The 26,203-nt window shown below is 36.7% G+C and overlaps 1 protein-coding gene across 5 annotated transcripts in view; it reads right to left on the bottom strand.

Moving 5' to 3' along the window:
• The window catches only part of PCDH15 (protocadherin related 15), a 1,592,394-nt gene that overhangs the window by 340,301 nt on the left and 1,225,890 nt on the right, over positions 1 to 26,203 (bottom strand). The window lies entirely within an intron of this gene.

The raw sequence follows: 26,203 nt of genomic DNA on the forward strand, positions 1-26,203 counted from the left end.
CAAAAGAAATACAATGCTACCAAGTACTTTTTTTTTTTTAAAGATTTTATTTTTTTCCTTTTTCTCCCCAAAGTCCCCCCGGTACACAGCTGTATATTATTCATTGTGGGTCCTTCCAGTTGTGGCACATGGGACGCCACCCCAGGGTGGTTTGATGAGCAGTGCCATGTCCGCGACCAGGATTCGAACCAACGAAACACTGGGCTGCCTGCAGCGGAGTGCAGGAACCTAACCACTCGGCCATGGGGCCAGCCCCCCAAGTACGGTTTTTATCTTTGACTTTAGACGAGATTTGTAAGAGTATTTGTATTTCTTTCTTCTTAAGTCATGTATTAAAGTTTCACAGAAATTGATTACGTTAAAACAAAAGCTTTAAAAATGGATACTTTAATTCAATAGAAATCAAAGCCCTATCATTGAAAATATCACAGGGTTAAAATTAATTACATATCATGCAGGTATGTACATTTAACTTATAAGGATCTGCAAGAAGATTTCATTTAAAATCATAATACATTTCTGTAAGTCAATGTTTCCCAATTTGATGTCCTGTGGCATTTTGTTCTGCTGTCAGATTGGCAAACACTTTTCAGTGAAAGACCAGATAATAAATATGTTTAGGTTTTGCCAGCCGTACAGTCTCTGTTGCAGCTGCTTGACTCTGCCATTGCAACACAAAAGCAACGTGGGCATGACTACATTGCAATAAAACTTTATTTGCAAAAACCAGTGGTGAGTAGGGTGCAGCTTGTTGATCCCTGTCCTGTATGACATCACATATGCTGAAAAAACAAATGTGCACTCTGCACAGTTAAGCTTGGGAAACACGGTATTAAATAAAGTTTCAAAAGCTAATCTATTGAGCTGCAGCTCTTTTCAGAGACTTAAATGTGCTAATTTGCATGATGACTGTCTAAGAAGGGGCTATTATTTGTACATTTTCTAGAATCACCCATTAACATCTCCTTGAACCAATACCCTTAGAACACAGTTTGAGAAATACTGCTTTACGTCTTTGCCACCCTCATTCCAAATACATAAGTGGTATTCTAAGGGAAAATAAAGTCTATCTCGATATCTGGCAACTTCACATTCTAAGGAATTACTGCAGTGCTCTTTTATATTATTTCTTCTCAAATAATAAACCTCGAAACATATCACATACTCATACAAAATCAGTGCTTTCTAATCTCAGCAGAAATGAATAGTGATGGCATGCAATAAAAAAAGAACAATTATATTAAACTGTTATGTACAATACTTAAATACTTAATTTTGATTGCTATTAAGCTATATTATTAATAAGTTATATTAAGTGTATTATAAAGTTATATTAAGCTATTGAGGTTGTAATAGTAAAGATAATCATTGACCAATAATTTGGAGCTTACATACATCTTAGGGGCTCTGTTGAGTTCGTAATCATAATGGGCTCTCAGTGGTATAAATGCTATCAAAATTTTCCTAAGAATCAAGAGCTCTTGGTAGGGGTAACATGATATTCCATTCACTTCTTTAAATGTGGATTTGGAACCATGAAAATGTCAAATCAATATCAAAATTACTCCATTAAATTCAGGTGAGTACTGTTATTCTCACACAATACAACACTCTTCCTAAACACTTTCCCCCATTCCCTGTTTCTGTCTTTCTCTCCATTTTGCTCTCTCACCATCTCCCCCACAGCTCTCTATCTCCTTCCCCTACTCTCACACACAAACACACACACATATACACATGTAACTTCCCAATAGCCGGTTTACTTCTTATGTAATACCTGTGTTTCTCCCTAAGCTGAAAAAAATCTGAGGCCCTTTAAAGCGCATATGTTTGAATGTTGGTTGGTTAGCTCTTAGTCATTTCTCAAAGGAATCTGACTATATCAGCCAAAGTCAGCTTACGGCTAAGCTTCTTCAGTCCTGGTTTAACTAATTAAATCTACAGTAGCTTTCCCAAAAGTGTGGTTCTACTCAGACAGTCAGAAGGCATTTCCAATGCAGTATTTTCCAGAATCTGATCCTACTTCCCACGGTTAGGGAAATAAACCAAGGGATCCTAAATGGTCTCCAGTTTTTTGAAATTACTTAATTACATTCCTAGAAGTTTAAAAAAATTGAATCTGAGCTCTAAAAGTGAGCAGACCATGATTTTCAGGGCATCCCTGCTGATCACCTTCATCTGCTTGTTTCTGTGGACCTGCTAAGTAACTAACACACAAGTGGTTTTAATTTTGGTAATTAGTTATGTAGTTTAAAACCCTTTTCCTATACTATCTAAAGTTATTGGAATGAGCGATGGAGTTTTAATCATATTATTTAAAGTTATATAAACAATAGAGAAACTAAAATTAACACAGCAAACAAAGCCAAGAGGGAGGGAGAAGTGCTAATTAAATTCCTCATCTTTCATAGTTGGTTATTAATAAATATCATATAGTGAGAACTGAAGAAATGAAAAGAAATGTGTGCACCATTTAGAGTTATGTTGGCAATCATCAGAATTAAAAACAGAAATAGCAAAATGTAAATATCTCAAGAAAGTGGGTCTGGAAGTAAGGATAGATGGGATGAAAGATATTTATTTAAAGCCATTCAGTTCTGTTTGACTATGTAGTTACTATATTCTATACTATTTTTAATATTATAAAGAAATAAATTGCACTAGTGAGAATAAAATAAACTCTCTTGGTAAAAGCTTCAATAAGTTTCTGAAAAATTGGAAGAAGTATAGTTGTCTTAAATAACTTAGGACTAAACCTTTGTCTTGTCCCATAAAGACTAGCAACTTAAGAACTTTTTTTTTTTTGCCGTGGAAGGCTGGCCATGAGCTAACATCTGTTGCCAATCTTTCCCTTTTCGCTTGAGGAAGACTGTTGCTGAGCTAACATCTGTGCCAATCTTCCTCTATTTTATGTGGGATGCCGCTACAGCATGGCTTGATGAGCGCTGCTAGGTCCACACCCGGGATCTGAAACTGTGAACCCCCAGGTGCTGAAGTGGAGTATGGGAACTTAACCACTATGCCACTGGGTCAGCCCCAGAACATTTTTGTTCTTATGCTACCATTAATGAGTTTTTCAGAAAATCTGGATTTAAAGGAGAAAGGAAAAAATTCTCAGATAATGATTTCTAAGATTACCTCCCAAGTAGATTGTGATCTTTGAATATTAAGAATTTTTAATATTAGTAATACATATCATTAAAGGACACTGTGTTTTGTTTAGGATAATTCTGTTAAATATTTAATACAATTTTTCATAAAGATAAGTAGCATTTAACTCAGAGTTAGAAAATTAAAAACATATCTATTAGGAGAAACATTAATGACATGCATCATTTTTTGCACTTTTCTCTCCCACCAAAATCTCTATATTAGATGCAACCAGGTATGGGAAGAGTATACATATAAGCAAGAAAAACCCAGAGAGAAACAATTCCTTAGAATAAGCAACAATTTTATAGAAAGAACACATAATTATTTATGAGATTTGGCAAATATTATATATTTAATATATTTTTCTCAATTTGTATTCTTTCGAATTATCCAATCTGGTCAGAGATCACTACTCTCAAGTAGAATTTGTGGTACCCTCTACTAAGGAAATAGTCCAGCAGTGGTCGCTGCCGGAACAACTTCACAGTTCTTGTGAAAAGGCAAGCAATTCAGAGATGCACTTCTCTCGAAGAACTGATTCTCTCCAAGTGGATAGTAGTTACCGCTCCTTATTCCTCTCCTTTCCCCCTCATTTCTCTTATATTCTAATTTTACTATTTGGATTGTAGAGGAAAAATATGCTGAAGAAATTAGAAATTCACCCATGGCTCAGATAAGCTTGGGTATCCTTAAGAAAGGATCAAATTGTTCCTCCATCATAGTATAATTGCCTTAATTATCTCTTTACTTAAAGCTTTATTGGCTTGCGGGACGAAAATACCTATTTGTGTTTACAACCCACAGCCTGGACTGACGCTTTTCAACATATTTTCCTAATCAGGTTGAATCCCAGGAGACACATAAAAAAGCCACACAAACACTGGAAAGCTCTTTGGTGTCTTGCCTCTAAAGCAAATCTGCTTTCTTTGCAGTCCTGTTTTCTTTGAGAAGAAGTCACGTCTCCTGAATTCTGTTCCAACTAATGGGTGTACATTTAAAGCGTATCAGATAGCAGTCTTGCATTTCACTGCTGTTTGAACCATCAGTGTTAAACTCCCTGACATATTTAGTAACGGTGATTCACCCCTAAAATGAATTAGGTCTGTGTAAAGAGATTCATATTGTGAGGATATTCATAGAAACTATTAAACAATAACAAAAAGATTGTCTTCAGTAGAAATACTGTGTGATTCTATGATTATAAAACCCAAGATTATTCCACCAGGGATATATGCTTCATCTTCATTAGCTTTTCTGGAGAGGTGCCTTCTCTTTTGAATTGACCTAAGACAATGTTTTATGCTCGAGTGCTAAATTTTTCTAGGAAGATAACCATAGGTAAGTAGAATTTTGAGGTGAGTGAGGATTAGTTACTCCTTCTACAACTAACTTACAACCAGATTGAAAGCAAGTTTCAACCCCAATTCTGTTATTTATACATAATAAATAAAAATGTTTTAGCAAGCAATAAAATATTAAGAAAACTGTTCTGTAGGTTTAAGGAAGTGCCAGCTCTTTGTTGGTTTAGGTGTCTAAACTATTGCCTTGCATAAAAGGTACATTCAAGGGAAACACTGCGATTTCAGGGGGAGGATACCGTCACCATTTTAGCTAGAATCAGACAAACAAGAGTCATCGTCCATAGAGCTTTAGGATTTAGCCTATGCTATCACCCCTAAAGTTAAAATGGTTCATAATTCATTTGGTTCTTAAATCTGTTTCATGCATGGGTAGACTGTCTCTAAAATTTTAGCCAATCCTTATATCTTAAGTAGTTTTCATTTCACCAATGGAAACTAATATCTAGCACTTGTCATAGAAGTCAATGGGGCAGTAAATTTTAAAAATAAAAATCCATGTTGGACATTTAGTAGATTGATTAGTAAAGCCTCCAGCCTTGGCTGAGAACTGGATAACAGAAACACTGTTTAAATTCTAAATGTCCTTCAACTCAGCGTTGGAGTGATGTCTTCATATGAGTAACACACACATAATATTACACTGAACCTGCTAAAGTATTTTAAATTAAATGAGATCATTAGAACAATTTCCAAGAGTGGCCTATAGAAAGTCTTGCCTTGTTATAGTAGAAAACCCAAGAAAGAATATATTTGGAGACAACCCTGGGAGGGTAAATTGAGCTCATAGAATCACTGTGTCTCTGGCATAGAAGCCAAACTTGGATATTATCTTCGATTACTATAATTCTTAATTTTGACTGTTGCAAATGTCTGCTCTTCTATTTATATAATATTAGACTCATCATTGCTTAGATTTGTCATCTATATTTTAATTAAAAAATAATCATAGTATTTAGAAAGAGGATAGTTATGTCAACATAGTAAAAACTTCACCATCAACTATAAATACATTCCAGCACTGGTAATTAAGTAATTTGAAAGTTTAGCAAACTATATAATTTAATACCTAAATTACTGAATTTATTATTTACTTACTATGAAATTACTTTCATTAACTTTGTGTTCTTTATACTTAGACACTTCTATTTTTCAATATTCTTTAAAAAAAAAACTCTTAATATCCAATTTGTGTTTTAAATCTGTTATACACTTCCTTTAGCAAAAGAGTGAGGTTTAGACTATGGAAAGAAAATTTGGTGGCCATTGTTATTGTCATCTTATATTTGTAAATCTACTATTTTCCCAGAAGCTTTGAAAATGTTTTGCCAGATTTTTGTTTGTTTCTGAATATTAACTGACACGGAAAGGAAGGACAAATCAAACATGTTCACACACACTTTTGTATAGACACATACAGTTACACATTTTCTTAAGGGGCCAAGCCACCATTTCTGTTTTTGCTTAGATTAGTTTTGCTTTTTCAAGTGGCAGAAATATCAAATTGTTTGAAAAAGTGTCAGATATTTTGAAATGTTCTCTTCCTGTGAACATTTCAAAAAATGTAATATTAGGGTGGGTGACATGGGCCAAGCCATTTCTTCAGACGTTTTATGTTGTCACAGAAGAAACACTACTGGAATATTTACATCCATCTTTGAAGCTTACACGCTACAAGATACACGATGCCTAATTTTTTCAAAGTCTTCCAAACAGTTTTGATAATTATCCTCCCTAGAATGAGAGAGCAAAGAGCACACATGTGGAATACTCGTATAAGCATGGCCCACGAAAATCACATCAGCTTCTGCCTGGTCACTGGAACTTTATGTCACACATTAAAACAAACATACAAACAAACAAAAGCACTTCACGAAGCTAACAAAAAATACTCCTGTTTTATTATTTCATGAGCAGACTTCATGACCCCTTGCATGTGATACTCCTCTTTATTCCAATATGTATCTGAATTATTCAGATATATGTTTTTACCTTATGTATTGTGACTGTTGTATTCAAAATGTGCATTTAAATATCCTTTCAATTGCATATTTGACCTTTTTTGCTAACATTTCCCTTGTTTCCAAAACACTTCTTTAAATCTCTTTGCCTTTTAAATTTGTTTATTTGCTTACATCTAAGGATTGTGGTTTGAGCTGTTTATTTTACATAAATAGTAAGATATATGTTCAGAGATGTATTTACAAGAATATTTGTTGCAACAATATACAACTTGCTTTTTTTAAAATAAACTTTGTATTGCAGTACAATATATGGGATACCATCATAAATCATAAGTTCATAGCCTGATGAATTATCAAGTTATATTTCGTTCATGTAAACATCCTTGAGATGAAGAAATAGAATACCACCTGTATCTCAGAAGCCCACTTCTTATACTCCATCAATTGCTACCACTCCTTCCACCCTAGAGATGACCTGGTTTCTAATATCATAGATCAGTTTTACTTGTTTTGAATTTTATAGAAATTGAATCATACAGTAATATTCTTTTATTATTGGCTTTCTTCATTCATTACTATGTCTTACATGATATGCATGCATGTGAAAGTTATGCACATCATTAAGTGTAGTGTGAGTACGTTTGTTTTAATGGATGTACAGTATTCCGTTAGACGAATATTCCCAACTTCATTCATTCCTTTGTCATGACTGGTGATGGACTTGGGATTGTTTCCAATATACGCTGTGATGAAGACTGCTACTATAAACGCTCTTGCGCATGTCTCCTTACACACATGAATGCATTTGTGTTCAATATAAGAAGAAAATTGCTGGATATGCACATGTTTTGATAGGCTAGATTACTGCCAAACAGTTTTCTAAAGCGATTGTATCAGTTTACATTTTACCATAAATGTAGGAGAGTTTTAGTTAATTCACACTTGTGCCAACAGTTGGTAATTTTAATTTTTTTAAGTTTAGTTTAGTGTATAGCTATCTCGTAGTGGTTTTAATTTGCATTTTCTCAATGACTAATGAGATTAAACAACTGTTTTATGATATTGGATATTTGTGAAGTGTTGGTTCATGTTCCTTTGTCTGTTTTTCTATTGAGCTGTCTATCTTTTTCTTACTGATTCATAAGAGTTTGTTACACATTACAATGTAAGTCTTTTGTCAGCTTAATGTTTTGTAAATATTATATCCCACTCTATGGCTTACATTTAGGCCCTATTACTATTGTCTTGTTGAAGAGAAGTTCCTCCTTTTACTGTCCTCTTTATTCCTTTCTCTTTTCATTTATACTTGGCTATGTCCTCTACTTGTACACATAGTCTGACCACCTGAGGTATAGTTGATAATTTCCCTTATCGATTTCTGTACAGAGAATATTATGCTCATCCATTGAAAATTTATCAAACACTCTTGTTAACTGTGTGTCTGAGTTTCCTTACCTGTAACGTTCTCAAGAGCAGGGATAGGGTCTGTTTACTTTTCCACTTGTAACACCAGAAACATTTGTGGCACACAGGCACTCAAGAACTGTTGGTTTCTCAGTTCTAGATTATTTAGGGTATTCTTGAGTCTCAGAGACCCTAATCTTGCTCTCTGGCTTCCTGTAGGATATCCAAATACACACTCTCATATTTTATGTTATAACTGAGATCTTTGTACTCACAAAGTCACTGCACCCAACTAGAGGGAAAAATAATGTGGCCATGAGAGTGGATCAAAATATACAGATAGGGGCTCAAAGTGCTTCACTGAGATGGCCTTTGGGTCGTACAATAAACATTCTCATAAACAATCGAGTAGACTGAGTGATAAACTTCTACATCCTACAAAAAAAAAGAAATGCCAAACTTGCTAATAAGTCGCAATGAAACTTTTTAATAAACTACTTAATCCCTTAGAGCTTGAATCCTAATTTTCAAAGTGAGATTAATAATATCTATGTTTCATAACTGGTGGGAGGATTCATGAAAGAATGCATATAAATAAACAGTAGTGGCACGCTTAATATGTGGAAACTATTATAGTCAGTATTTAAAATTAATTTTATTGGTTTTCAGTTTTGTAATATCGGCATTAAAATTGACTCCCATTTATAAGCAGACAGAGATGGAAAATTTTTTATTTCAAGGTGCAAGCTTATTTGGGACCATATCTTGCACAGTTTCCTGAAAATATTACACTGACGTGAATTTTGAAGGTTTTATTTAGAATTGGGTAATTTATCAAATGTGTAATTTTAAGCCAACATTCAGATGTAAAACTTACAAAGCAAATTATTTAACGATTATACTTCAACATAATTTTAAGATAGTGTATCAGAGAGTCGAATAGCACTTAAAATGAACATTTTATTTTACTTTAATAAAAGGAAGCTTCAGTGAAATTGTTTTCTACAGACTCAGACAACATTATAGTTTCACATCCAATATATAAACTCATTCCCTACTCTTTTGATTACAGAATTTTTTGATAATATTAATTTATTAATATTCAGATGAGCTATATAAATGTATTAAACATTTGGTATGTGCAAAAACGTCTATTAATTGTTCAAGCAGTATAAAATAAATTAGATAAGAGTTCTGGAACTATGGAGAAACACACAATCGTGGGGCTGGGAACTCAAAGTACATGTACACAAGCTAATTTAGAGAATTTACCTATAAAGACATCTGTAAATAAATATTAAGAGAGAGCTTTGATTAAAACTCACATATTCAAGTATTATGAGTGAATCATTCAAAATAACAAAAATCAGAGATATTCAAGCACATGCAGCTTGAATAAAGCAAATTTTGATCTATATATCAAAGGTGAGATTGGTAGAGATAAAGGATATGCTTGCATCTGATAGATGCTGGATAACAGAGTTAAAAAAAACCAAATTGATGATAGATAAAAAGGTAGATAGACAGATAGGTAGATAGATAGATAATCTAGGGATATCTGTAGGTAGATAGATAGGATAATCCAGCAATATTTAGAAGAGAATCATTAAAAAAGAGTAGTTTAATTTTCATACAGTTGACAAGAGAAAACTATAAGTAAATAGCAAATAGTTTTCATCTTTCTGATAAAAAAATTATCTCAGAGTATCTTCTAAGTACAGAGAAATAAAAGAAAAATATTTAAAACCCTACAATCCAGTGATAACTATTGTTAATATTTTGAGGTATTTTCTACCAGTATTTATCATCTATGTATGTATTATCTATCTGTCTGTATTTACACACGTGTTATTCCACCACTCTGCACATATAAATTTTGTTGATTATTTTCACCTCACTTTATGTCATGACCATTGTTCTAAGCCAATAAATATGCTTCAAAAACACAATTTGCAATAATATGCCACCTCCGCTAGTGTTTAAATCAGGCTCTATAGTTGAACATCTAAATTGCGTACACTGTTTTCACAACATATATAATGTATTCATTACTGTGCTGTGTCCTTAATTATATTCATAGGTTAAATTCCTGGATGTGGAATTTCTGGATCAAGGAATGAGAACACATTGAACTCTTCTGTACAAATTGCCAGATGGCTTTCCAGAAAGAGTGTAAAGATTTATTTCTTCCTCAGTAGTGTGTGAGTGTTTACAACAGCACATACTTGTCAATACTGAGGGTGATATATATCTAGAGTATTGCTAAATAAATGTGGAGTTTAATTTTGCATTTCTTTGGTTGCTAGCATAATTTATTTGATGTATTTATCTGTGTTTCTTCTACTCATTTACTTTGCCTATTTTCTTTTTTAATTTTAGCGTTTTAAAATTTTATTTCCATGGCATATGTGCATAGCACAGAAATTAACACTTTGTCATCAGTCTTGAAAATATTTTCAGCTGGTTGTTTGTGTTCTAATGTTGTTTTTGACATCTAGAAGCTTGGCATTATTATGTATTCAAATATATCCCTTTTTCTCTTTTTTGATTTCTGCTTAGTCTTTCACCATCTGAAAGTTAGATAAATTATATTTTTATTTTTACTATATTTGCTTTCAGGTATTATGGTTTCAACATTTTAAATTTAATACTTCAATCTATCAAGAAGGTTGAATATTAAAAACTTAATATTCATCAAACTGTAGCTGGAATTTTAACCTTTTTTTAAAACAGAAGTAAAACTACTTTTAAAAACTCTCTGCGGAGTGGCCCAGTGGCACAGTGGTTAAGTTTGCACGTTCTGCTTTGGCGGCCCAGGGTTCACTGGTTCAGATCCTGGGGGCCGACCTATGCACAGCTTGTCAAGCCATGCTGTGGCAGGCATCCCACATATAAAATAGAGAAAGATGGGCCTGGATGGTAGCTCAGGGCTGGTCTTCGTCAGCAAAAAGAGGAGGATTGGTGGCAGATGTTAGTGCAGGGCTAATCTTCCTAAAAGAAACCCAAAAAACAAAAACTCTCTTTGCTGCCCCCAAGTTAGCAGACATCAAGGATCTTTTGACATGGACCAAATGTGTTATGGACATTTCGGACAGGACCAAATGTACTGCAAGGCTTTTCCCTTTCTTCTCTGTCTTAAATGAACATCTGTATAGAATTTAATCTCCTTTGAAAACCTACTGATCCTGTTTCTATTGTATTCCATTATTCTGTTCTAAAAATTTTAATTTGTGGGAGCCCTAATCACAGCTAGAGGATGAACCCTGATCCCAACCACAGTCTGAGCCATGATTCCAGTAGCAGTGTAAGCTCTCATCCTAGATATAGGCTGAGCCCTGACCCTACCCACAAAGTGACCTGATCTAAACTCACACTGAAAATTACAAATGGGGAGTTCTCATCAAGATGGCGCTGTGAGCAGACCTTGAACTCGCCTCCTCCCACAAACACAACCAGGTTACAACAATTTTAGAAAGAATCACCCTGGATCGAAAACCGAAAACTGGATAAAAAGAACCCCCACAACAAGGGACAGTCCTGACGAAAGTAATTCCGGCCAGAGAGGAAAAAAGCCACCTTTGGGAGCAGCGGAGCTTCTCAGCTGGCCAGGCGGGAGCCAACCTAAGGTACGCAGCCCTCCCTGGAGAAGTGAGGTCAGGAGCGGGGGCAGTACTGCTATAACCATCCTTCGGACTCAGCCAGCTGGGGGGGGGGGGTCTTACTGTCTGGCTTTGCTGGCTATTAACTGCAGCGAGGACACCCCAGAAAAGCTATCGGCCGAAAGCCAAAAAGATCCGGGTCTTAAAGGGCCCATGCACAAACTCACTCATTGCAGCAACCTAAAATCACCAAAGAGAAGGCTGACTGTCCTTTGGTGAAATGAGACTCACCTGGCGGGCTCTGGGGGCATCTTGGTGAGAGGAGGATCCTCTCTGGAGACTGAGACGTTGGTTGGGGCTGTTGTTCTGAGCGTGCTGATACGGACACAGGTGGGGGCCATTGAGGTGCATCCCTTGGGCTGTTAGCCCAGGGGTCTGCCACACCCACTAGAGCACAGATTTAATCCAGTTCAGCCAGGGCAGGCAATCCGCCCTAGGGACTGGCCCCACCTAACAGACTGAGTGCCTTGATCCTCTACAGGCAGGCAAAGGTGTCTGCCTCTGTGGGGCAGGGCTTGTGTGAGGACCTGGTGAACTGAGGGGGGCATTGGGGCAGAGGTGGGGGCCTCTGCAGTGTGGCAGTGGGGTACGCTCCAGGGCGTTGAGAAGTGTGCATGGACCAGGACTGTGCTGACAGTGTATATGGTCCAGAGGGGGGTGAGGCTTATCAGCGGCAGAAGACTTGTGTTTCACAAATAGCCATAAAAAGGATCAGCCCCACCTTCCAAAGCCTGAAACAACTGAGTGCTTCCATGGCAAGGGCTAGCCCTACTCAGCTGCACTTCTAAGAGAAGTGACATCAGCCTTGTTGGCCTCAGGCCTATCACAACTGTACACCCCTGAGCCTAGCACCAGCTACACTGGGTACCAACGCAATTAAGAGGACAATTGCAATAAGATTGTGCTAATAGGCAGGACCAAGATGGCGGAGTGAGTGGTCTTCTTTGTCTCTTCCCCGTCGAATCTACAACTAATTGGGCATTCACCAATTAACAGAGGATATCCAGATAGCACCTCAAGATGCCTAAGAGTCTCATGCTACTATGCATCGGAAGGTGGACGGACTTCCCCTGGGAGGAGGTGGAAATAGATGAAAAGTCTCCGACCCCGGACCCCCGGACAGCTTAGTTCCTGCAGGAGGCTCTCTTCCAGCAGACACCCCCATAGCATCGCCACACACCAAGGGCGGGAGTGTGCACTCACCAGTGGAGCGATGGTGGAAACAGGTGACAACAGCCCTACTCAAGCCTCCTGCAATTACACCTAAGCCCAGTGGGAATCCCCAGGGTCTGCACCCACTGGCAGGGAAGGCCTCCACTTGCCATTAGCTGGGAGGCTCCGCCCAGAATCCAGAACAAAGGGAAGTTCCCAGCAGGCAGATTCCCCGGCACGGCACCAGACCACAAGCTGCTGCTGGGCCCACGGTCTCCAGTGCGCGGGTCCGTGCAGGGGGCATCTGGACCTCCTGTGGACGTGCTTGGGGACACGGTTGGAGATCCAGCGCCTGGCTCTGCGGCCCAGGGGGAGGCTCTGGGTCCCACACATCCCCGGCAGGGAAAGCCTCTGCTCACCATTAGCAGGGAGTCTACGCCCAGAATCCAGGACAAAGGGAAGCTCCCGGTGGGTGGATTCCCCAGCATGGCACCAGACCACAAGCTGCTGCTGGGCCCACAGTCTCCGGCACACGGGTCGGTGCAGGGGGTGCCCGGACTTCCCGTGGATGTCCTTGGGGACTGGGTGGAGCTGCAACACCCGGCTCTGTGACCCAGGGGGATGCTCCAGGGTCCTGCATCACCCCAGCAGGGAGGGCCTCTGGTCGCCATTGGCAGGGAGGCCCCACCCAGCATTCAGAACACCAGGAAGCTCCCTAGAGCAGAATTCCCCACAAGGCAACAGCTTACAAGCCACCGCCAGGCCCACAGACTCTGGCTGTGTCCCAGACAAGGCAAGGGGCTCCCAGAGATCCCGTGAGAGTGGAATGGGGCAGAGTGGAGCTCTGGTGAAATGGCTACATAGTCCAGGGGGGAACTCCAGGTTCCTACAGCAGCCTCAGCAAAAGCCTCTGCACAGCACTAGTGGAGAGGTCCCGACTGGCAATCGCAAGGCGGGAAGGCCCTGGTGCAAAAGTAGCACAGCTAGGTGAGCTAACGACAGACTGCAGAAGATACCCATAGCTCTGCTGGGACCTATAGTGGACAAGTGTGATCTTGTGGGCTCTGTTAGGGACAAAGTGGCAATTATAGGTGATCCTGCTCCTGGCTGCTGGAAAAGCCCACAACACTGCTGCAGACCACAAGGAGGGAGCAAGTCTAAGTGGGGTTCAACAGTAGGCACCAGCAGCCTGAGGCCCCCTTGCGAGTGCCCCCACAACCAACGAGGGACCCGACAGGACCACTATGACTACAAAGAGGGGTCCAGGTCCAGTCAGTAACAGCTGACAGGGTTCCTGCTTGATGCAGTCTAAACAGCTGCCCCCCCACACAAGTCGCAACAAGTGGAAGCAGCAACTAAACTCTATCTCTATGTGGAGGCACAAATCCATGCCATCAAGCAATATGAAAAAATACATTAAATCTCCAGAACAGAAGGAAAATAACAAATACACTGAAAACAATCCCAAAGACAATGAAATCTATAACCTAAATGACAATGATTTCAAAACTGCTATTATTAAAAAAACTCAACGAGTTAAAAGAGAATTCAGATAGACAACTCAGTGAATTCAGGAGCTATGTCACAAAAGAGCTTGACACTATAAAGAAGAACCAATTAGAAATACTGGAGATGAAGAACACAATAAAGGAGATTAAGAAAAATCTGGACTCTCTGAACAGTAGGGTCGATAATATGGAGGACAGAATTAGCAATTTGGAGGATAGGAATATAGAAATGCTGCAGACAGAGGAGGAGAGAGAACTAAGACTAAAAAGAAATGAAGAAACTCTCTGAGAATTATATGACTCAATTAGGAGATGCAACATAAGGATTATAGGTATACCAGAGGGAGAAGAGAAGGAGAAGGGGGCAGAAGGCCTCTTCAAAGAAATAATAGCTGAGAACTTTCCAAACTTGGGAAGAGAGATGGAACTTCATGTGACAGAAGCCAATAGATCTCCAAACTTTATTAATGCAAGAAGACCAACCGCAAGGCATATAGCAGTGAAACTAGCAAAAGTCAATGACAAAGAGAAAATACTAAGGGCAGCCAGGCAGAAGAAAATAACTTACAAAGGAAACCCCATAAGGCTATCAGCAGATTTCTCAGGAGAGACTTTACAGGCTAAAAGAGATTGGAATGAAATATTCAAAACTCTGAAGGACAAAAACCTGCAGCCAAGAATACTCTACCCAGCGAAAATATCCTTCAAATACGATGGAGAAATAAAAACTTTCCCAGATAAACAAAAGTTAAGGGAGTTCATCGCCACAAAACCTCCTCTTCAAGAAATGCTCAGGAAGAACCTCATTCCTGAAAAATCAAAAAAAGGAAAGGGGTTACAAAATCCAAAACAAGGGAGATAAGCAGAAGGACAATAACACAAAGTAACAGCTCTCCATCAGGACAAAATGCAAAAGAACCGGAAAACAAGTGATAAAATGGCAATGGTAGGCCCCCATGTTTCAATAATCACTCTAAATGTGAATGGATTGAACTCTCCAATCAAAAGGCACAGAGTGGCAGGATGGATCAAAGAACAAGATCCAACAATATGCTGCCTCCAGGAAACACACCTCAGCCCCAAAGACAAACACAGACTCAAAGTGAAGGGATGGAAGACAATACTCCAAGCTAATAATGAACAAAAGAAAGCAGGTGTTGCCATACTTATATCAGACAAAGTAGACTTCAAAGCAAAACAGATAAAGAAAGACAAAGAGGGGCAGTATATAATGATAAAAGGGAAGCTCCACCAAGATGACATAACACTTATAAATATATATGCACCTAACACAGGAGCACCAAAATTCATAAAGAAACTATTAACAAAACTAAAAGGAGACATCAACAGCAATACAATAATAGTAGGGGACCTCAACACCCCATTAACACCAATGGACAGATCGCCCAGACAGAAAATCAAGAAAGAAATTATAGAATTAAATGAAAAATTAGATCAGATGGACCTAATAGATATATATATATATATATATATATAGGACACTTCATCCAAAAACAGCAGGTTACACATTCTTCTCAACCGTGCATGGAACATTCTCAAGGATAGACCATATCTTGGGAAACAAAGCAAGCATCAATAAGTTCAAGAGGGTTGAAATAATATCAAGCATCTTTTCTGATCATAATGCTATGAAACTAGAAATCAACTACAAGAATAAAGCTGGGAAAGGGCCAAAAATGTGGAGACTAAACAACATGCTACCGAACAAACAATGGATTCTTGAAGAAATTAAAGAAGAAATCAAACAGTATCTGGAGACAAATGAAAATGAAAACACACCATACCAAATGATTTGGGATGCAGCAAAGGCAGTCCTAAGAGGGAAATTCATTGCAATACAGGCTCACCTCAATAAGCAAGAAAAATCTTACATAAACAACCTTAAACGACACCTAAGGGAATTAGAAAAAGAAGAACAAACAAAGCCCAAAGTCAGTAGAAGGAGGGAAATAATAAAAATTAGAGCAGAAATCAATGATATTGAAAGAAAAAAGACAGTAGAAAGGATCAATGAAACAAAGAGTTAGTTCTTTGAAAAAGTTAACAAAATCGACAAACCCTTAGCCAGACTCACTAAAAAAAAGAGAGACAAATCTCAAATAAATAAAATTAGAAATGAGAGAGGAGAAATCACAACAGATACTGAAAAAATACAAAGGATCATAAGAGAATACCATGAAAAACTGTATGCCAACAAATTGAACAACCTAGAAGAAATGGATAATTTCCTAGACTCATACAACCTACACAAACTGAATCAGGAAGAAATAGAGAATCTGAATAGACCAACCACAAGTAAAGAAATAGAAACAGTAATCAAAAACCTCCCCAAAAATAAGAATCCAGGACCAGATGGCTTCTCTGGAGAATTCTACCAAACATTTAAAGAAGATTTAATACCTATCCTTCTCAAACTATTCCAGAAAATAGAGGAAGATGGAGCACTCCCTAATACATTCTATGAAGCCAACATCACCCTGATCCCCAAACCTGACAAGGACAACACAAAGAAGGAAAACTACAGGCCAATATCACAGATGAACATAGATGCAAAAATCCTCAACAAAATTTTGGCAAACCGAATACAGCAATACATCAAAAAGATTATACACCATGATCAAGTGGGATTTATACCAGGGACACAGGGATGGTTCAACATCCGCAAGTCAATCAACGTGATTCACTACATTAACAAAACGAGAAACAAAAACCACATGATCATCTCAATAGATGCAGAGAAAGCATTCGACAAGATCCAACATCCATTTATGATAAAAACCCTCAATAAAATAGGTATAGAAGGAAAGTACCTCAACATAATAAAGGCCATATATGACACACCCACAGCCAACATCATACTCAACGGACAAAAACTGAAACCAATCCCTCTCAGAACAGGAACAAGACAAGGGTGCCCACTTTCACCACTCTTATTCAACATAGTACTGGAGGTTTTGGCCAGAGCAATTCAGCAGGAAAAAGAAATAAAAGGAATCCATATAGGCAACAAAGAAGTAAAACTCTCGCTGTTTGCAGATGACATGATCTTATACATAGAAAACCCCAAAGAATCCATAGAAAAACTATTAGAAACAATCAACAACTACTGCAAAGTTGCAGGGTATAAAATCAACATACATAAATCAGTAGAATTTCTCTATGCTAACAATGAACTAACAGAAAAAGATCTTCAGAACTCCATCCCATTCACGATGGCAACAAAAAGAATAAAATACCTTAGGATAAATTTAACCAAGGAAGTGAAAGATCTATACAACAAAAACTACAAGACCTTCTTGAAAGAAATCGATGACGACATAAAGAGATGGAAAGACATTCCATGAACATGGATTGGAAGAATAAACATAGTTAAAATGTCCATACTACCTAAAGCAATCTACAGATTCAACGCTATCCCAATCAGAATTCCAATGTCATTCTTTACAGAAATTGAACAAAGAATCCTAAAATTCTAATGGGGCAACAAAAGACCCCGAATTGCTAAAGCAATCCTGAGATAGAATAACAAAGCTGGAGGCATCACAATCCCTGACTTCAAAGCATACTACAAAGCTACAGTAATCAAAACGGCAATGTACTGGTACAAAAACAGATGCACAGATCAATGGAACAGAATTGAAAGCCCAGAAATAAAACCACACATCTATGGACAGCTAATCTTTGACACAGGAGCTGAGGGCCTACAATGGAGGAAAGAAAGTCTCTTCAACAAATGGTGCTGGGAAAACTGGACAGCCACATGTAAAAAACTGAAAAGCAACCATTCTTTTTCACCATTTACTAAAATAAACTCAAAATGGATCAAAGACCTAAAGATTAGGCCTGAAACAATGTCTTCTAGAAGAGAATATCGGCAGTACACTCTTTGACATCAGCTTCAAAAGAATCTTTTCAGACACCATAACCCCTCACATGAGGGAAACAATAGAAAGAATAAACAAATGGGACTTCATCAGACTAAAGAGCTTCTTCAAGGCAAGGGAAAACAGGATTGAAACAAAAAAACAGCCCACTAATTGGGAAAAAATATTCACAAGTTATTTATCCGACAAAAGGTTAATCTTCATAATATACACAGAACTCACACAACTCAACAATAAAAAATCAAATAACCCAATTACAAAATGGGCATGGGACATGAACAGACATTTCTCCAAAGAAGATATACGGATGGCCAATAGACACATGAAAAGATGCTCATCATCTCTGATCATCAGGGAAATGCAAATCAAAACTACACCAAGATATCACCTTACACCTGGTAGAATGGCAAAAATATCCAAAACCAAGAGTGACAAATGTTGGAGAGGCTGTGGAGAAAAGGGAACCCTCATACACTGTTGGTGGGAATGCAAACTGGTGCAGCCACTATGGAAAACAGTATGGAGATTCCTCAAAAAGTTAAGAATAGAAATACCTTATGACCCAGCCATCCCACTACTGGGTATCTATCCTAAGAACCTGAAATCAGCAATTCCAAAAGTTCCATGCACCCCTGTGTTCATTGCAGCATTATTCACAATAGCCAAGTCATGGAACCAACCTAAGTGCCCAGCAACTGATGATTGGATAAAGAAGATGTGGTATATATATACAATGGAATACTACTCAGCCATAAAAAAGGACAAAGTCGTCCCATTCACAACATGGATAGACCTTGAGGGTATTATGTTGAGTGAAATAAGCCAGACAAATAAAGACGAACTCTGTATGAGTCCACTCATAGGTGGTAGTTAACATATGGACAAAGAGAACTGATCGGTGGTTGCCAGGGGAAGTGGGGTGGGGGGAGGGCACTAGGGGTGAAGTGGTGTACCTACAACATGACTAATAATGATGTACAACTGTAATTTCACAAGGATGTGAATTTTCATAACCTTACTAAAAATAAAAAGAAAATTACAAATGGGCCAAGCACAATGTTAGAAACTATTATTACCAAATGTGAAAATGCGAGAATAAAATACATTGTGAAGTGAAAAAAAAAATTTAATTTGTCCATGTCTATAGTGATTAAAATACAAATTCAGATTGCCTCTATTATGTAAGATTTATGACGTTTAGGATTGTGTGTGTGCCTGTGTGAAAACTAGATATTGAAAAGACACACAATGACTTAAAATAAGGAATTAGGCTCCAAATAATCTGGACTTATAATAAAAAACTAGCCATGAAGTTACTGGAGATAAAGATGGTGGAATGCCAAAGAAGAAAATACTATCTAATTGCATTTGTTACCGTCTTTAATTTGTCATACTTAACTTACCCTCCCAGTCCCAAACACACACTTACAAACACAAGCACATGCACACACACACACACACTACAAAACTGCTGGCTTTATTAACAAAATTTGAGAATTGAGAACCACGTTACTAGTTTTTATATTTTACATTTCCTTTAAGAATTATTTTAGATTTCTGCATTGTTACAAACATATATATTTAGATTTAAGTTTTATTTAGACATTTATTTTTAGATTTATATTTTATTTTATTGGTTTTAATGCTCACATCTAAATATTTACATCATGATTTACTTGTTTTTAAATTCTTTATCTTTATTAAACAGTCAACTAACACATGTCCTTGAGTATTTTTTTTCACTAAGAACATGTGAGTCCTTGTGTATATAAGAATGTTAATTGTGTCATACCTGAATGAAAATTTGACTAAATTTTAAGTTCTCTCTTTACAAACTTTTCCTCTATTCACAAACTCTATTATCAAACAGCTTTGATTCCTAAGGAGGAGAAATCTGAGTTGTACCTAATATTAGTTTTCTTTATGTTTTCTCTTTAACTGCCTGGTAGAAATTTGCTTTGATCTTGAAATAAACATACCATACTCCAAATTTTGTACGTATCACTCTCTTTACCTTAAATGTGTTCATGCTTTGAACAATTTCCATTTGCAAACATAGGTGCTTTATAAAATCCTAAAGGCTTTTCTTTTTTCTTTTTACAATGTCTTCGTTATTGCATTTGCTCACTTTACCTGTTTTCTTTATCAACACAAATTGATTATATTTTAATTTGGCCATCTGATTTTTATTGTTTTTATTCCTCTTGTCAATTCCTCAGTAGTTGGGAAGATTTCCCAAACAGGTCAGGGAGTACTGTAAGATGGTAAGAGTATTCTTTTGTTAACCAGAACATTACAGACTGAGTCTTGCCTCTCAAGTTAACTAGTTTCTGTGAGCTTCCCTCTTTGCTGGTCTATAAAATAGAGCAATATTACCTTTTTAACTAAAAGGTTTGTAAAATATCTATCACAATCCTCCTAGTAAGTTCTAAATAGGTATATTATAATGATTAGTTATGAGTAATATTGCATTCTTCATTTTCTGCATCTTCAGTTACGTATTTTGTCTTTAATTTTTTTAGTTTTATTATTTCGATTCTATTTTCTTCTCTACCAGTATCAGTATTTTTATTTCCCCTTCAATCTCATTTTTATATATTCCATTATTTGAGTTTATTTGAAACTCAAAGTTTTTTTTTAATAAATAACTTGTGTTTCTTCTAATAAATCTTCTTAAAGACATTTTTTTCCTTTTTATCTTGAATATAAAGTGTTCTCCTCTAATGTTGGGGAAACTTTCATGGGATTCATGGGTGTTTGAACCAGCACATTAGGTGGATGATTGATGCCTTTGTGACTGTAAAGTTTCCATATTTCTGTGGGGGGGACCTGAAAATCTATCTTTATCCCTGGCTGTACATTTTTCCCTCTCTCTTTCAAGAGCGCAGCAATATTAGCCTAGCCCTGGCAAACATCTCACTTAGACTCCTTGTTTCCAGTGTCAATGTAACTTTTCATCTCTTTTTGTGTCTCTACAAGTATTTCAGAAAGGCCACAGATAAAGATAAAGTAGGTACCCAAAGCTACCTGCCATTTCAATCCAGACCTTTCTATTTGAGGTTTATGTGTGGGAAAATGACAAGATAAAAGAGGTTTTAAATAAAACTATGTTTTCATCTGTGAATAAGAGTGTCACTTTAAGGGAAAGTCTTCTAGAAACTTTCCAGAGCAAAGAATCATTGCTCTTTCCTTGCATGGCTATACGCTTTAACCTACATTAGACTGTTGTTTAGAAGCCTCCCATAGTTCATCGTAGTATATTATAGAGCAGAGAAGTCCAAAGGAAAGAGCTAGAGAGACCAAGTTCTGAAACCATGGTCCAAAACTCATTAGTTACATGAATACCTTGTGAAATTCAGCATTCTAAATGTATAATAGAAACAGTAATTTACATCAAATTATATCAATTCATATCATATCAACTTAATCACCAAGATTTTCTCAGCTTAAAAAAAAGTAACTTTTGGCAGCCCCTTGTAGTAATTGTCCCAAATTAACATTCGATAAATGTTAGTTTTTAAAAGTCTTATCATTCTATTTATGTAAAAATTTATTTCTGATCTGGAATATAAATACATTGAAGAGAACAATCATGACTGTTTCTTTCATCGTTAGCCTTTACTTGGTGTCTTACACATTGTAGATACTCCAATACCATTTACTCAATGAGAAAACCAAATTTTTGGCTATTGAATGAATTCCAGGAGTAAATAATTACAGTATGATAGAGATGGTAGTTAGGGAAATCCAAAGAAAGAGACAAACATTAGGGAAAAAATGACAGGTGATCAATTTTATGGTGGGTTGGGTTTACTGAACAAAAATAAACTTTAAATTCGTGATTCAGAGCTAGAAAAAATTAAAAAGAATAAGAAATGGAAAAAAATTGAGTGGAATTAATTCAATATTTTTATATTAACTTTCAGGTATTGATTAGACCTTGAGAAAATTGGTTATTACATTTTCTTACATCTTTTTGGATTGTCTTGTATACCAAACTAACACGAAGTAGCCTTTACTGTCAGCATATTCAAATATTGCTATCAATAGTAATGATAACAATAATATCTTTCACTAAGCACATTGCCTGGCACATTGAAGATGCTTCAAGGACATTGAGAATATTGAGAATTCTGTGACAACACTGGATCATAGCTTTTATTGTCTTATATAATAATTGCTCCACAAATAGACTTCCTTGCTATATAATTATATGTATGTAAAAATGTAATAACACTTTTACAGTGTCATTTGTGGAATAATTTCAGAACTTTGCCACAAATATGGACTATGTTATATACCTGCATTTAATTCCTGTATTTTTTCCCCTTGTTTTCAAATTCTACTGTTGAAGATGTCATTGTGAATTTAGACTTATAGTGGAAACTCGAATTTCAATCAAAAAGAATTTCATGATCAGATGATTCTAAGAAGATGGATATGTTTGTTGTAGAACATTTATTATTAAGAGTAGTAAGTTAGAGTATTATTTAGGTATTTGAGCCCTATATATTCCTTTCTTTCAAGCTTTTGTCAAATGGAGACTTGTCAAGAACATCAATAAACTTTTATTAATTGAAAACAGAAATATTAATTAACCATTTTTGCTTTCTTGTAAATCTGTACCAGTGAAGAAGAAACATTAGTGATTAATGGCTTGATTATATACAAATAACTGAAGCTTTAGGAATATCTATTAAAATAATTTTGCCATCTTACTATTTATATTAAAATATTCATATATTTAATTATGCTAAAAATTAAATAATATAAATCAATTTTGCTTTTCTTGATTTGTTTGAAAAATATTGTTTTAGTTCTTTTTAACCAGGATTTCAGATATCAAATACTCTATTTTTAACTTAATAGACCACATAGATATTTAATATTAGCTAGAAGAAAAGATGTTAATGGCATTTTCCAGTTATATTTAATCTGACATATTGAAATTTTAAACATAGAATCCATTTGTATGTCAGCTTTAGGAAAAGTACACTAGCAGTAATTATACCCACACTCCCATTTTGCTTTGTAGAAACGCTCCTGAAATTAATAAAATGTGCAATACAAATAAGTAGTTTGGGATGACCAGTATCATTATATATATATATATATTATATCCCAGGTATTGAAAAGTCTAAACTTATCCTATTGGATGTTGATTTGGCACACAAAATATCTTAACCTTTCAATCTGTTTCTTGTTATTGAAAGTCAAGTGAAGAAAAAGAAGCATCTTGTTACCAAAAGGACCCACTGTCTCACCCCAAAGTTCTTCTGTGTGATTTAAACAGCAAGGAGAAGAACTTATAAAGATTAGGCAAGACTCCTCTTGACAAACAGAAAATTTAGAAAACAACACCAAAATGGAAATGCAAGCCAGGACACACTAGCACAATAAGGTTCTAATGCTTTATAGAACTCATATCACCTGAATTTGCTGAAAATAGAAGGTGAGCAAAAACAAAGTTTCATGTTTTAATAGATGGGTATGGTGGGCTTACATCTGCCTCACTGAATAGTATAAAACACTTGGCAGAGCACATATAAGGACAGCCTATAGCATGGGTGAGCCAGCCCTGTGGTCTAGTGGTTCAGATTCCCATGCTCATGGCTGCAGCCCAGGTTTGTTTCCCAGTCGGGGAACCACACTCCCTCATCTGTTGATTGTCATATTGCAACGGCTGCATGTTGCTGTGATGCTGAAAGCTATGCCACCAGTATTTCAAGTACCAGCAGGGTCACCCATGTAGGACAGTTTTCAGCGGTGCTTCCAGACTAAGCTAGACTAGGAAGAAGGACCCGGCCACTCACCTCCAAAAAAAAACCTAGCCATGAAAACCCTATGAAGAGCATTATCTGATATAGCGTCAGAAGATGAGAGGATGGTGCAAAAAAAAAAAAAAACCCACTGGGCAGGGTTCCCTTCTGCTGCACACAGGATCACTAGGAGTCAGAATCCACTTGAGGGCACTAACAACAGTAGCATGGTTTCCTGAGCACTTTTGCCCAACTCCCACAGCTAGCTTCGGAATCACAAACAGAATAGCGACTTCCCCAAAACTAAACCATTAGCAGGATTGAAATTCCCAGCATACAGAAGGGGCCTGGAAGATCTGGTTCTTTTTGTGGAAGCACAAACTGAAACACTTGGTTTTAATATTTGAAGAAGTATGACCCAGGATTGTTTCCAGACTTCTATTTTGTCCTTACAATAGAGGCTACTACTTTAAGCCACAACAGGGGAGCTGCTGATAACTCCGAATGCTGATGCCTACGGGGCACTGATAGATGCTTCATAAATGTTTTCCAAATGGTATTCTTGATTATTTGCCCACAGGGTCTCTGGAAGCCTCAGCTAAACTTTTCAATTTTTCTTCAAAAGTTCTATGTAATAGTTTTTTCTCTTCCATTCCTGCTTTGGTAGCAAATATGTCTTCCACATAGGATGTTCTTATTTTCTACCTTCTTAAAATTTTTCAAAGTGTAGGTACCATTACACTTGCATTGGAAGCATTGGTGAAAAAAATCACAGCTGTTGGGCCTGACCTCAGAAAACAAAGATAATCATAACATGTGAAGGTAGCTCTAGGTAATCTGCATTTTGGAAAAACATCTCAGGACATTTTTATGTACAATATAGATTTATGCAAACCACTTTATATTCTTTTAACCCTTTCTGACAATCTTTCCCACTTCATGACCTTTATTTCTTTCTCCATACTCTTTAAAAAGGAGAGATGATGGGCAAATTCTCATGCCTATGTTACTTCCTTTGTAATTTTGCTGAGACAACTCTTTATATTGCATTTGAACTTACATTGTACTGGCTACCTCTCATCACTTAGGGTATCCTTAGGTGTTCTTTTGATTCTCATTATTGAAAACCATAATTATACTCTAGTGATGAAATGTTTCCAAATATCCAATCTTGACTAATTGGGCAGCCCACTTTCAGAATCCTATTGCTATATTTATACCCCAAAATACCAGTTGAAAGTATTGAAACTAGTAGAAACGTATCATAAGACATCCACATATCCACAACTTAACTGAATGTATGTGTTATTTCTCAACTGAATTCAGTTAACTGGTGAACAAGCACAGCAACAAGTAGGCTGGTAATTAAATATGGGGAAAAAGTAGAGTACAAAATGGAAAAGAATTTGAACTATTCTTCACAATGATCCAATAAAGAACAAAAACATTAATAAATATTTTTTTAAATGAAGGGGAATCAGATAGTCAGCTTTATTTACTTAGAAAATATTTGAGTTAGGTCGTCCTGATCAATTAACCCACATCCACTCATTGAAAGAACGTGAAAAGATGGGAAGTAGAATAACACTTATTGATCTTCTACTTATGCCTGGTTCTATGTATTTAATTATCACAACAGCATTGTTATGAAACCTGGTAAAAGACTCAAGAAATGAATGGTATAGCTTGAGTCAGAATCTGGTCTGAAAGCCTATGCTTTGTGGAATGCTTTGACTTTCCACCGTTATGTGAGCAAAGCCCCTGTTTCTAGTCTTTACTTACCTGTCTGAGTGCATCTCCCACTATTGTATTTCTCATTCCCTGCACTCTAGCATCTCTGACTTTTTCTTATTTTTTCCCCAAAATTTGTATTGACAAACTTCAACATATAATAATGAGTACTTTTGTTGTAATACAGGTCTACTAATGAGGAGAACGGAATTCTTTTTCCAAGAAAGGTAAGATTTCACTTATTTGGAGTTCAAAGTTAGTGTTCTCTATCATTAAAACATTGCAAACGTTCATCTGTAAAAACCATTTTTTTCTCACAGGCCTAAGCAAAATAGGTGTCAGTCCAGATTTGGCCTGTGGGCTGTAGTTTGCCAACCCATGACCCAGTTCCTGGAGTCTATATAGCTGAAGCTTGTGTTCAAAGTGTTTCCAAGATTTGGCTACAACCTACTACCTTTCCATCCACAGTTCTCACTATTTTCATCACATACTGCTCTAGTCAAAGTAAAATACTTATGATTCACTGTAAATCACCTACATTTCCCCAAGTCCACTCCTTTAGTCATGCTGTTCCCTCCATGAACTCTCAATATCAAAAAAGTTCAAGCTT

The sequence above is a fragment of the Equus asinus genome, chromosome 2 (assembly GCF_041296235.1).
Source record: "Equus asinus isolate D_3611 breed Donkey chromosome 2, EquAss-T2T_v2, whole genome shotgun sequence".
Taxonomy (NCBI): Eukaryota; Metazoa; Chordata; class Mammalia; order Perissodactyla; family Equidae; genus Equus; species Equus asinus.